Raw genomic sequence first — 11,265 nt, 5'->3', positions numbered from 1 at the left:
TCCTCGGGTGATTTGTCTAGTAGGGTGCCATTTGCTGAGGCATCTAACATCATTCGAGTTGGTGCGTTGACTCCATTGTAAAACATCACCACTTGCGTCCAATCATGAAGTCCATGATTAATACATTTACAAAGTAAACTTTTATACATATCCCAACATTCGTACATTGATTCATCATCCCCTTGGCAAAAACTCGCAATGTCGTTCCGAAGTTGTGTATTCATATTGGGCAGATTATATCGGAGTAGGAAACTCTTGCATAAATCTGCCAATGACTCCATTGATCTGGAAGAAACTCCGCTGGGCCAAGCTCTTGCTCTATCACGTAAGGAGTAAGGAAAAAGTTTCAGTTTGAGCACATATTCATGTACTACTTGTTGTCTAAATGAATTGCATACTTCAAGGAAAGCACACACATGTTGTCTAGCGTCTTCATTGGGTATAACAGCAAATTGGCCGATAGAGTTCAACATATTAAACATCATCGGTTTGAGTTCAAAATGAGTGGCTTGTATCTCAGGTGCCACTATGCCAGGATTGAGGTCATCGGGAATTGGGTTCAAATGATCTTGTATCGCTCTTGGTCTTGCAACTTGATCTCCTTAATCTCCCATTTCGTTTTGCATTTGATTCAATTGTTCCCTGGTTCTTTGGGCACGCAACCTTTGTCTGAATGATTGCTCAATTTCGGGGTCGAATGGTTCCAAAGGCTTACCAACAGATCTCAAGGTCATGCAATAATAAAAACCTATAAAAGAAAATAATAAACTATGTTAGACTAAATAATTATAAAGTGACACAAAAACTTGTTATGGTTGGAAATTTCATCAGTTGCTAATCCCCGGCAACAACGCCAAAAACTTGACCGCTTGTGAATGTATATGCTAAGGCAAGCTAATCTGTGCAAGTATACACAATCGATGCAAGTAATATAGTAGTGAGTGAGTATCGTCTCCACAGGGATTGAATTATAAATATCTTTTCACCACAACTAGAACTAATGCCACAAATTAATCCTACTAAGTATTAAAGCTAAGAACTAATATTAAGTAACTAAGAATAATGATTCAATGATTTCAGACAAGTGTGGTCGAGACAAAGAAAATATGCAGAAAGATGAAACAAAACAAAACAAGTATTGGATTAAATATAATGCAAACAACCTCACATATTCAGACGTGTCACAGAGCACTGATGCTAAACCATTGTCTCAGCAACAATTATTTTAAGCCCAAAATGAATTATTATGACTCACTAAACTGCCCGACAGGATTACTAGGTATTCTTAGACGGTTGCTATGGCAATACCTCTCGGCGTTAACTATAGACGTTGTCTTAAACTACTCTAGCCTTTATTCCTTTTATTCGTTTGAAACTCACTCCTTATCTCTAAGGTAGACAAGTTAGAACTTCGCCATCCCGGATTCATTCCTTTGCTCACGTTGATCTCTCTTAATTCTCTCGAATTCAAGAATCACTTTCTAGACAAAATGATCTCTCTCGATGCACTTACAATACCCAAACATGTTTTACTGAAACCCCATACAATCTTTCGATGCTCTTACAGTGTTAAGGCAAAATATTTAAACTATGAGCAAAACAGTCATAAGCAAACATAATTCATCATTCATAAACATAAAATATTGTTTAGGCAAAACAAAGTTTAACACCAAGTAAAACATTCAGGGTGTTATAAAAGATCATCCAATATTAAACAATTTAATACAACCCCTAATAAAATAAGAGTTTAAGAACAAAGGAAGAACGACTCCCAAAATCGGGGGCTCTGTCGTGACAATCCTGATCAGCATTACGCATGTCTTGGTGATCACCCTCTCTCGAGGCCTGATCACTGCTCTGCTATCGTCTAGCTATGGAGGACACCAAGGAAGACTGGGGGTAGACGGAGAGAAAATACTGCAGTTGCTTGCTCACGTCTAAGGTAAAGCTCTTCTTTCTTCTTCCTTGCCCTTTTTTGTGTGCCTACGACTGGTAATTATAAGGAGAATCTCCTAGGGCTTTGCATGCTTTTGGAGTTTCCTTAATTAGCCATTATTAATTCCCAAACTTAAAAATGAAAGGCGACTGGAGGTTGTCAGGATATTCAAGGCTTGCTTGCACTTGAAGCAGGTCATCCAGCTGGAATGTGACATAGGCGGTTTCGCCATATTTCCTTCAGACTTCTTCAGATAAATCTTGCCTCGGCGAGATAAATATGCTCCTCACGTTTTCATATGCTCTATTGGCCTTTGCAACTTTTCATTGTCACGACTGAAATGTTCTTTCTCTGTAGAATTCATGCACAAACACAACTCAAACAACCCCTTCTCCTCAACAACAAAAGTTAATCCAAATAAATCTTGCCTAGGCAAAACTTATCCCCATAACTTATATGTAACTAAATGCAACTAAAAATGCAGTGCATACTTTGTTTAGACGAGCAATAACTTAAGTGAAAATACTAGAATTTAAGTCTTTTTATGGAGTTATCAACTATACACACCGAACCTCTAGCACACATGCATAAAGCTGACTATAATGCAATGTGCAGATCAGAATTTACGGATATGCCTAATGTTGGTGAGTACAAATTTAATTCACCAGTCAATGATGGTGAGCTATATAAGAGAATTGAGTTTCCATCCAAAGAAGAAGTGATATTGCAATTAAGAATAACAACATTCATAATTTTGTTCACTTTAGAGTCGACCGATCAACCAACGAAAAGTATGTCTGCCACTGTGTCCAATGTGATAACGGATGTAACTTGATGGTTTGTGTATCGAAGAGAAAAAATAACATATGAGAACTAATAATTACAATGGTCCTCATACATGATGTGCTAGATGGATCAACCAGGATAGACCCAACTTAGACTCCGATATTATCTGCCAAGCCATCATGCCCATGGTCAAAGCAAGCTCCCATATAACTATTGCGATGCTAATTTTAACTATATAATCTCAAAATAGGTACATCTCCTACAAGAAAGCATTGAAGGAAAAGTAGAATGACATTAAAAAACTTCACGGTTAATAAGATTTATCTTACAACGAACTACCAAGTTGGTTTAACTTAGTGCGCAAATTGAATCTTGAGACAATAGTATACTTTGAAACCTTCCATGCATACCACAATGATTAAGTGCTTCATGATCAATTCCAATTCTACTGACTTTTTTGACATACCTGTTAACTTCCTAAAAAGACTACTTTTAAGTTCTTTTTCACTTAAGTTATTGTTTTTTTAAAAGCCCATTTTATTCATTTTAGGATCATGTAGTTGCATGTGTGGTGGTATTGTTGTTTTATTTCTTAACGGTGTTGTATGAGAGAAATGTACAGTTGTTTGTGGTGTGCAGGAATAGCAGAAAAAGGATTCTTCGGGAAGTAATGACGTGACATCACACGTTGCTGAAGCAGATTGAAATACCTTGGCATTTCCGGCGCAGAAAACGACAAAAAGATACAGTTGTACGAGGACAATTGGCTCTACACGTGAAATAATTGTTGTAATCACCTGCCAGAAGACCACTGCCACCTAGAGGATAATGTTCACACATATTGTGTGATTCTAGGGGTATGAGGGGTATTTTTCACCCAACATCACCCAACAACCACATCATTACCCCTAGATATTTTTAATATATATGACACCTCATTGGAGAGAAGAAAGGAGACGTACGCACACGCATAGAGCAGAAAAATCCCATTTTTATTTTCCTTTTCCATTCTTCTTCCTTGGGTTTTCCTCCATTGATAAAGCTCCAAGGTGTAGCGAGCTAGGTGTCCAAGATGAGCTAGTGATCTAAGGTGGTTTGTGGTGGCCGAGGAGACCTCCAGTGGCGCGCGTCGAAGACATCTTCTCACTTCCCTTTTGCTGTTATTTTTCATATTATTTTTGGGTTGTTGGAACGAATATTTTATGCCTTGTTCTATAGATATTTCTAACCCCCACCATGAACTAACTTATTTGGTGGTGGTTGGTTTAATGGATTGTTTAAACTTTATTTTAATGGTATATTTATGTTTATCTTGGATATTTGCTTGCTTTTCTTATGAATGCTTCACCATCTAAGCTTGTAAGAGGCATGAGAGTGTCCATTTCTTAGATGAAGGTTAGGTGTTCGAGAGAAACCTAAGCTAAAAATACTTGTAGTATTTGAGAGAAACACAAGACAATATCCTCATAAGCAATGGGTTATAGTATTTTCAAGGGGCTTTAAACCGGCCTAGGAATACTATATCCTAATCCCTTAGTACTCAGAGAGACTAGGATAGGATTTCAACGACTAAAAATGGTGTTTTTATCAATAGTGTGGTCTATCAACATCTTTGAGTGAGAGCAGATGCCTTGACATTCCATTCTGTTAGGTTCCTTTGACTATAGGGAACACTTTAGGAAGACCCTATCGAGTAAGTAAAGATTAGATAGCTTAAATATGCCCGAGAGATAAGTTTAGCATCCTTAAATCAATTTCTACCATTCATTCCAGTGGAAGCTTGTCGTGTGAGGATTATCTACTTATCTTTTATTTGTTGTTTATTTACTGTTTTTACCATTTTTTATTGCCTCGACATTACACCATTTTCAAACACTAAACATTTGTTCTTGCCACTGCATTTTCATTTGCTACATCATCAGACCATTCATCTACATCCACCTTTATACACTTTTCATTTGCCGTGACATTTGTATATATCAAGACTAACTATACTTAGATAGAATAATGCATTGCTTTGGTTAGACTTTTGTAATTTCACCTAATCCCTGTGGAGACGATACTCACTCATCACTGTATTACTTGAGCGATTGTGTATACTTGCACATTATTTGCGTATAATTTATAGTACTCATAACACGCAACAAGTTTTTGGAACCGTTGCCGGGGATTGACAATCTGAAGTTATTTAGTTTTGCCAGAGCATTTTATTTTTGCATTTTTTATTTGTGTACAGTTTACTTGATATTTTTGTTTTTATTTTTCAGGTTTTTTTAGTTTATTCCTAGAAGAAATTCTGAAGAACCCTTGGAACCGATAGAACCTGGGATTGAAAGACTCTTTAGACAAAGGAGACGTGCTCAACGAGCTCGAGGAAATATGTATCAGATTGGAAACCAAGGCATTGGTCAAGACAATGAAAATCAGAATGTCGAGGCATTACAAAATGCTGAACCTGCTGGAAGGCCGAGTGTTATTCGTGATCACTTAAATCTGATGCTGGATGATCTGAATCCTGGGATTGTGGCACCCAAAATTCAAGCTGCACATTTTGAACTGAAACCAGTCATGTCCAACATGTTGAATTTTATTGGGCAGTTTGGGGGTATGCCAAATGAAGATGCCAGACAACATATTCGAAATTTTCTGGAAGTTTGTGATTCTTTCCGCCAAGAAGGAGTGCATGAAGATTTTCTGAAATTAAATCTGTTTCCATATTCATTGCATGACTGAGCAAGGGCTTGGTTAAGTGGTGTACCATCTGGTTTGATAGAAACATGGGTCGATCTTTACAAGAGTTTCTTATTGATGTACAACCCACCAAACATGAATACACAGCTAAGGAATGACATAGCGTCCTTTTGCCAGGGCAACGACGAATCCATGTATGAGTGTTGGGACCGTTACAAGAGTTTGCTTTGGAAGTGTTCAAATCATGGTTTTCACGATTAGACTCAAGTAGTTATGTTCTATAATGGAGTCAATGTACCCACGAGGATGTTACTAGATGCCTCAGAAAATGGGACATTGCTAGATAAATCACCTACTGAGACGTTTGCTATCTTGGACAGAATTGCTAACAATGATTATCAGTTTCCTTCCTCAAGACTTGGGAGTGGGAGGAGAGCACATTGAGCATTTGAGTTAAATACCAAGGATTCAGTGTCCGCTCAACTCTCAGCTATCATTAACATGCTGAAAAATTTACAACGATCCACTGAGGTGAAGGAACTGAAAGCAACAAGCTTAGCATGTCTATTATGCCAAGGCAATCATCATGAGAGAGAATGCCCGAACAACCATGAGTCCATCAACTTTGTAGGCAATTTCAATTGAGGCAACAACAATCCTTACTCTAACACATATAATGCTGGATGGCGTCAGTATCCCAATTTCTCATGGGGAAATCAAGGAGCCCACAATGCGAATCAACCTACTCGGCAGCAGAATCACAATGAGCCTCAAAGTTACCAAAATGATATGCCATGGCATAATGCCAACAAAGGAGCTTCATCTTCAGCAAGCATAAGTTCATTAGAAGCTACCATTCAAGAGTTCATTAGAAGCTACCATTCAAGAGTTCATATCTACTACAAAGATAATGCTGCAAGACCATTCTACTTCAATTAAGAATTAAGGAGCTTTACTTCAAAGTCAAGCCGCCTTACTTCAAAGCCATAGCTCATCTCTGAGTGCTTTGGAAGGTCAAATTGGTCAAATTGCTACGGCATTACAAGAGCATCAGCAAGGACGTTTGCCAAGTGATACTGAAGTCACTAAAGGGCATGGAAAAGAGCATTGCAACGTGTTAACTCTTAGGAGTGGGACACAAATCAATCAACAAGTCAAGGCTAGTGTGGCACAACATGATGACTCTACTCCCACTATTGGCAATGGTGAAGCTGAATTACATGATGATATCATTTCTGAGAAGGAAAAGAATGAGGGTTCTACTAATGATTCTGCTAAGGTACCAAATTCTGATGCTAAGGCAAAAGAAAATTTTATTCCTACAGTTAAGGAAGATAGACCTCCACCACCCTTCCCGCAAAGATTGAAGAAGCATAATGATGAAGTTTAGTTCAAGAAATTCGTGGACATTCTTGATAAGCTCCATATCAATGTACCTCTCTTGGAAGCTATTGAACAGATGCCAATGTATGCCAAATTTCTTAAGGAAATCTTTACCAAGAATAGGAAAGTAGAAAATGTTGCCACGGCAACAAAATTTTGTTCTTCATTGAGTAAGTTGCCAACAAAGCGAAATGATCCGGGCAACTTCATAATTCTTTATTCTATTGGAGTAATTTTGTTGGAAATTCATTGTGTGATCTTGGTTCAAGTGTCAACTTAATGTCGAAATCGACATTTTTGAAGCTTAGTATAGGATATGTAAGACCCACCTCGGTTATTTTACAACTTGCTGACAAATCTCATGTGAAACCTGAATGGGGAGTCAAGGATGTCATAGTAAGGGTGGATAAGTTTGTGTTTCCAGTCGACTTCTTAATTATGGACTGCGAAGTTGATGCCAAGGCACCCATCATTCTGGGCAGACCTTTCTAGCCACTGGTCGTATATTGATAGGTTGTGAAAAATGTGAACTCTCCATGAGAATGGCTGATTAGTGTGTTATTGTCAATGTGTTTCGAACGCTCAAATATGTAGATGACACTGAAGAATACCAAGGCATTTATGAATTGAACTCAATGATTGAAGAAGAGACTGAACATCTTTGCTAGAACAATTTCATTCAACTAGCAGAAAAGAAATATTGGGTGGATGATGAAAGCTTAGTGGAGTCCAAAAACTTTCCAATTTTGGAGGAGCAATCTAGCTTACTACAAGCTAGATCAGGTATGAATTTTGAAACTCTGAATTTTGATGAATTTATTCCTCCTAAACCTTCATAATTGCATGCACCTATTCTAGAGCTTAAGACTTTGCCAGGTCATCTTAAATATGTTTACTTAGGTAGCGATAAAACTTTACCGGTGATTATTTCCGCTAACCTTACTTCTAATCAAGAGCAAAGTTTGTTAAGTGTTTTGATGCAGCATAAGAAAGTAGTTGGTTGGACTATAGCCATTTAAAAGGCATTAGTCCTACGATCTACATGCATAAGATTCTGCTCGAAGATTACCACGGTAATTCAATCGAACCACAACGAAGACTCAACCCTATTATGAAGCAAGTGGTGATGAAAGAAATTATGAAATGGCTTGATGCTGGAGTAATTTACCCTATCTCAAATAGCTCATGGGTAAGCTCTGTCCAATGTGTTCCAAAGAAATGAGGCACGATGGTGGTTACTAATGAGGATAATGAGTTATTACCCACTCGCACTATTACCGGATGGAGGATATGCATGGACTATCGAAAACTCAACAAAGCTACAAAGAATGACCATTTTCCTCTACCTTTCATCGACCAAATATTGGATCGATTGGCTGATAAAGCATTCTATTGCTTTTTGGATGGGTACTCGGGGTATAATCAAATTGCCATCGCACCAGAGAACCAGGAAAATAATATTTACTTGTTCCTACGATACTTCTTCCTTTAGGAGGATGCCTTTTGGATTCTGTAATGCATCGACAATATTTCAGCACTGCATGCAAGCCATATTTTCAGACATGGTTGAGGATTTTATGGAGATTTTCATGGATGACTTTTCTGTTTGTGGAGACGATTTCGAACGATGCCTCGACAATTTAGCAAAAGTTCTCAAAAGATGCGAGGAGGTTGAGTTGGTCTTAAATTGGGAAAATGTCACTTCATGGTGACTGAAGACGTTGTATTAGGCCACAAAATTTTTCACAAGGGTATTGAGGTTGACAAAGCGAAGATTGAAGTGATTGAAAAGTTGCCACCGCTAACTTCGGTCAAGGGCATAAGAAGTGTTCTTGGACATGCTGGATTCTATAGAAGGTTTATCAAAGACTTATCCAAGATTTCTAAGCCTTTGTGCACATTCCTTCAACAAAACCAGCCCTATGTGTTTGATGAATTATGTCTCAGTGCATTCACTGAGCTGAAACGACGATTGATCTCGGCACCCATTTAGTTCCTCCCGATTGGATATCACCATTTGAGCTGATGTGTGATGCAAGCGATTATGTCGTAGGAGTTGTTTTAGGGCAACGATGAGGTAAACTTTTTCATGTTACTTATTATTCTAGCCGCACTTTGAATGAAACACAATTGAACTACACCACCACTGAGAAAGAATTACTTGCCGTGATATTTGCTTTTGATAAATTTAGACCTTACCTAATTGGCACTAAAGTTATTGTTCACACTGATCATTCGGCTATAAAATACTTAGTGAACAAAAAGGATGTCAAGCCTAGACTTATTAGGTGGATCTTATTTTTGCAAGAATTCGACTAAGAGGTGGTAGATAGAAAAGGAACTGAAAATCAAGTTGTTTATCACTTATCTAGGCTAGAAAACAATTTGAATGCCATGACATTGTAGATATTAAAGAGGAATTTCCTGATGAGAAAATTTTATATGCCACGACAATCCCGTGGTACGCTGACCTTGTTAATTTTCTTGTTAGTGGAATATTGCCTTTTAATTTAGACAGTCAGGCTAAAAAGAAGTTCAAGCACGATGCAAGGCACTGTTTTTGGGATGAGCCATATTTGTTCAAGCATTATACCGATCAGCTCATTAGACGATGTGTACCCGAAGAAGAACAACGCGACATTTTGTACCATTGTCATTCAGCCTCATGTGGAGGCCATTTTGGTAGAGCAATGACTGCTGCTAAGGTCCTGCAATTAGGCTTTTACTAGGCAACTCTGGTTAGAGATGCCCAAAAATTTTACAAAGCTTGTGATCGATGCCAACGGACTGGAAACATCTCCCGATGACAAGAGATGCCACTGCAAAAGTTTTTAGAGATAGAGTTGTTTGATGTGTGAGGCATCGATTTCATGGGACCATTCCCACCTTCTGTGGGAAATCTATACATCTTGCTTGATGTAGATTATGTGTCAAAATGGATGGAAGCAATAGCAACATCAAGAAATGACTCTAAGACCGTACTCAAGTTTTTGCACAAGTATATTTTCACTCAGTTTGGAGTACCCCGTGTTATTATTAGTGATGAAGGAACCCACTTTGATAACGCCAAGGCATTGAGGAGATATGAAGTTTGACATAAGATTGCCACGGCATATCATGCGCAGACAAATGGCTAAGTTGAAATATTCAATCGAGAGATCAAGCAGATTTTAGAAAAAGTTGTGAACCCAAGGCGTAAAGATTGGTCGCCAAAGTTAGATGAAGCACTTTGGGCGTACAGAACAACATTCAAAACTTCTTTAGGAATATCACCATTCAAGCTAGTGTATGGGAAAGCTTGTCATCTCCTGGTTGAACTAGAACATAAAGCGTACCGGGCCATCAAGCATTTGAATTTTGATGTTCAACTAGCTGGGGAGAATAGATTACTGGAACTTAATGAAATGGAAGAGTTTAGAGCACACGCATATGAGAATGCTCGGATATACAAGGAGAAAACCAAGAAGTGGCATGACCAGAAACTGATGCCACAACATTTTCATGTGGGCCAACAAGTCTTGCTCTATAACTCCAGACTTAAACTCTTTCCTGGAAAGCTCAAATATCGATGGTGAGAACCATTTGAGGTGCATCATATCTATCCCCATGGAGTGGTTGACATCAAGAATATAGATGGGACGATCTTCAAAGTCAATGGTCAGCATCTCAAAGCCTATAATGGAGTTCCACCACCGCACAACAAGGCAGTTTTGCATCTGCACGATGTTGAAGAGTTCCTAGAAGAAAACCAAAATTTTATGCCACGACATTGAATTTGTATCTGTGCATAAATAAAAAATTAAATTTAAACTTTTCTTTATTTTTATTTTTATTTTATTTTGTAGATATTTTTTTATTTGATTCGTAGGGACCACAGTACTGCAAACCGTGCAGAAAGCGGTTACTAAAGTGAGGAAAGGACAGCGCATTAAATGTGGAAGATATTTCTTTGATTTGTTTATTTTTAATTTAATTTATTTCTGATTTTCAGTTTTCTCTCTCCAACAGTTTTGTCCCATCATCATCATTACTTTTGGCATGATATTTTTCTTCCCCATACACGCATTAACCCTCATCCACTCAATTTTTTTACTGTCATATCACTCATTTTCCCTCTCATTTTTAACTTTTTCTTTTATCTTTTATTATTAACTTTTTCTCTTTCATTTTAACTTTTACTTTTTCTCTCTCATTTCTTCATCTTCTTCTCTTATTTTCTCTATAGCCGAAAATCCTTCAAGCTTTTAACACTCTCAAAGCTTATTCCTTTTTCATTTTTCTTACTTCACAACCACTGAAAATGGTGCGTACAAGACCGACTGCAACCGAGGCTTCCACTTTGCAACAGTTCGAGAACGATGAAGCCAAGGCACGGTTTCAAAATTTCAAGAACTGAAAACTCTTCTTTGAGTTGGATTTTATTTTTACCGATGAAGTCGATGGTGGCTTTAGACTGGACGTGATGGACA

Source organism: Hibiscus syriacus, unplaced genomic scaffold (assembly GCF_006381635.1).
Source record: "Hibiscus syriacus cultivar Baekdansim isolate YM2019G1 unplaced genomic scaffold, ASM638163v2 tig00002744_pilon, whole genome shotgun sequence".
Lineage (NCBI taxonomy): Eukaryota > Viridiplantae > Streptophyta > Magnoliopsida > Malvales > Malvaceae > Hibiscus > Hibiscus syriacus.
The sequence above is the reverse complement of the archived record's forward strand: the minus strand, read 5'-3'. Positions refer to the sequence as shown.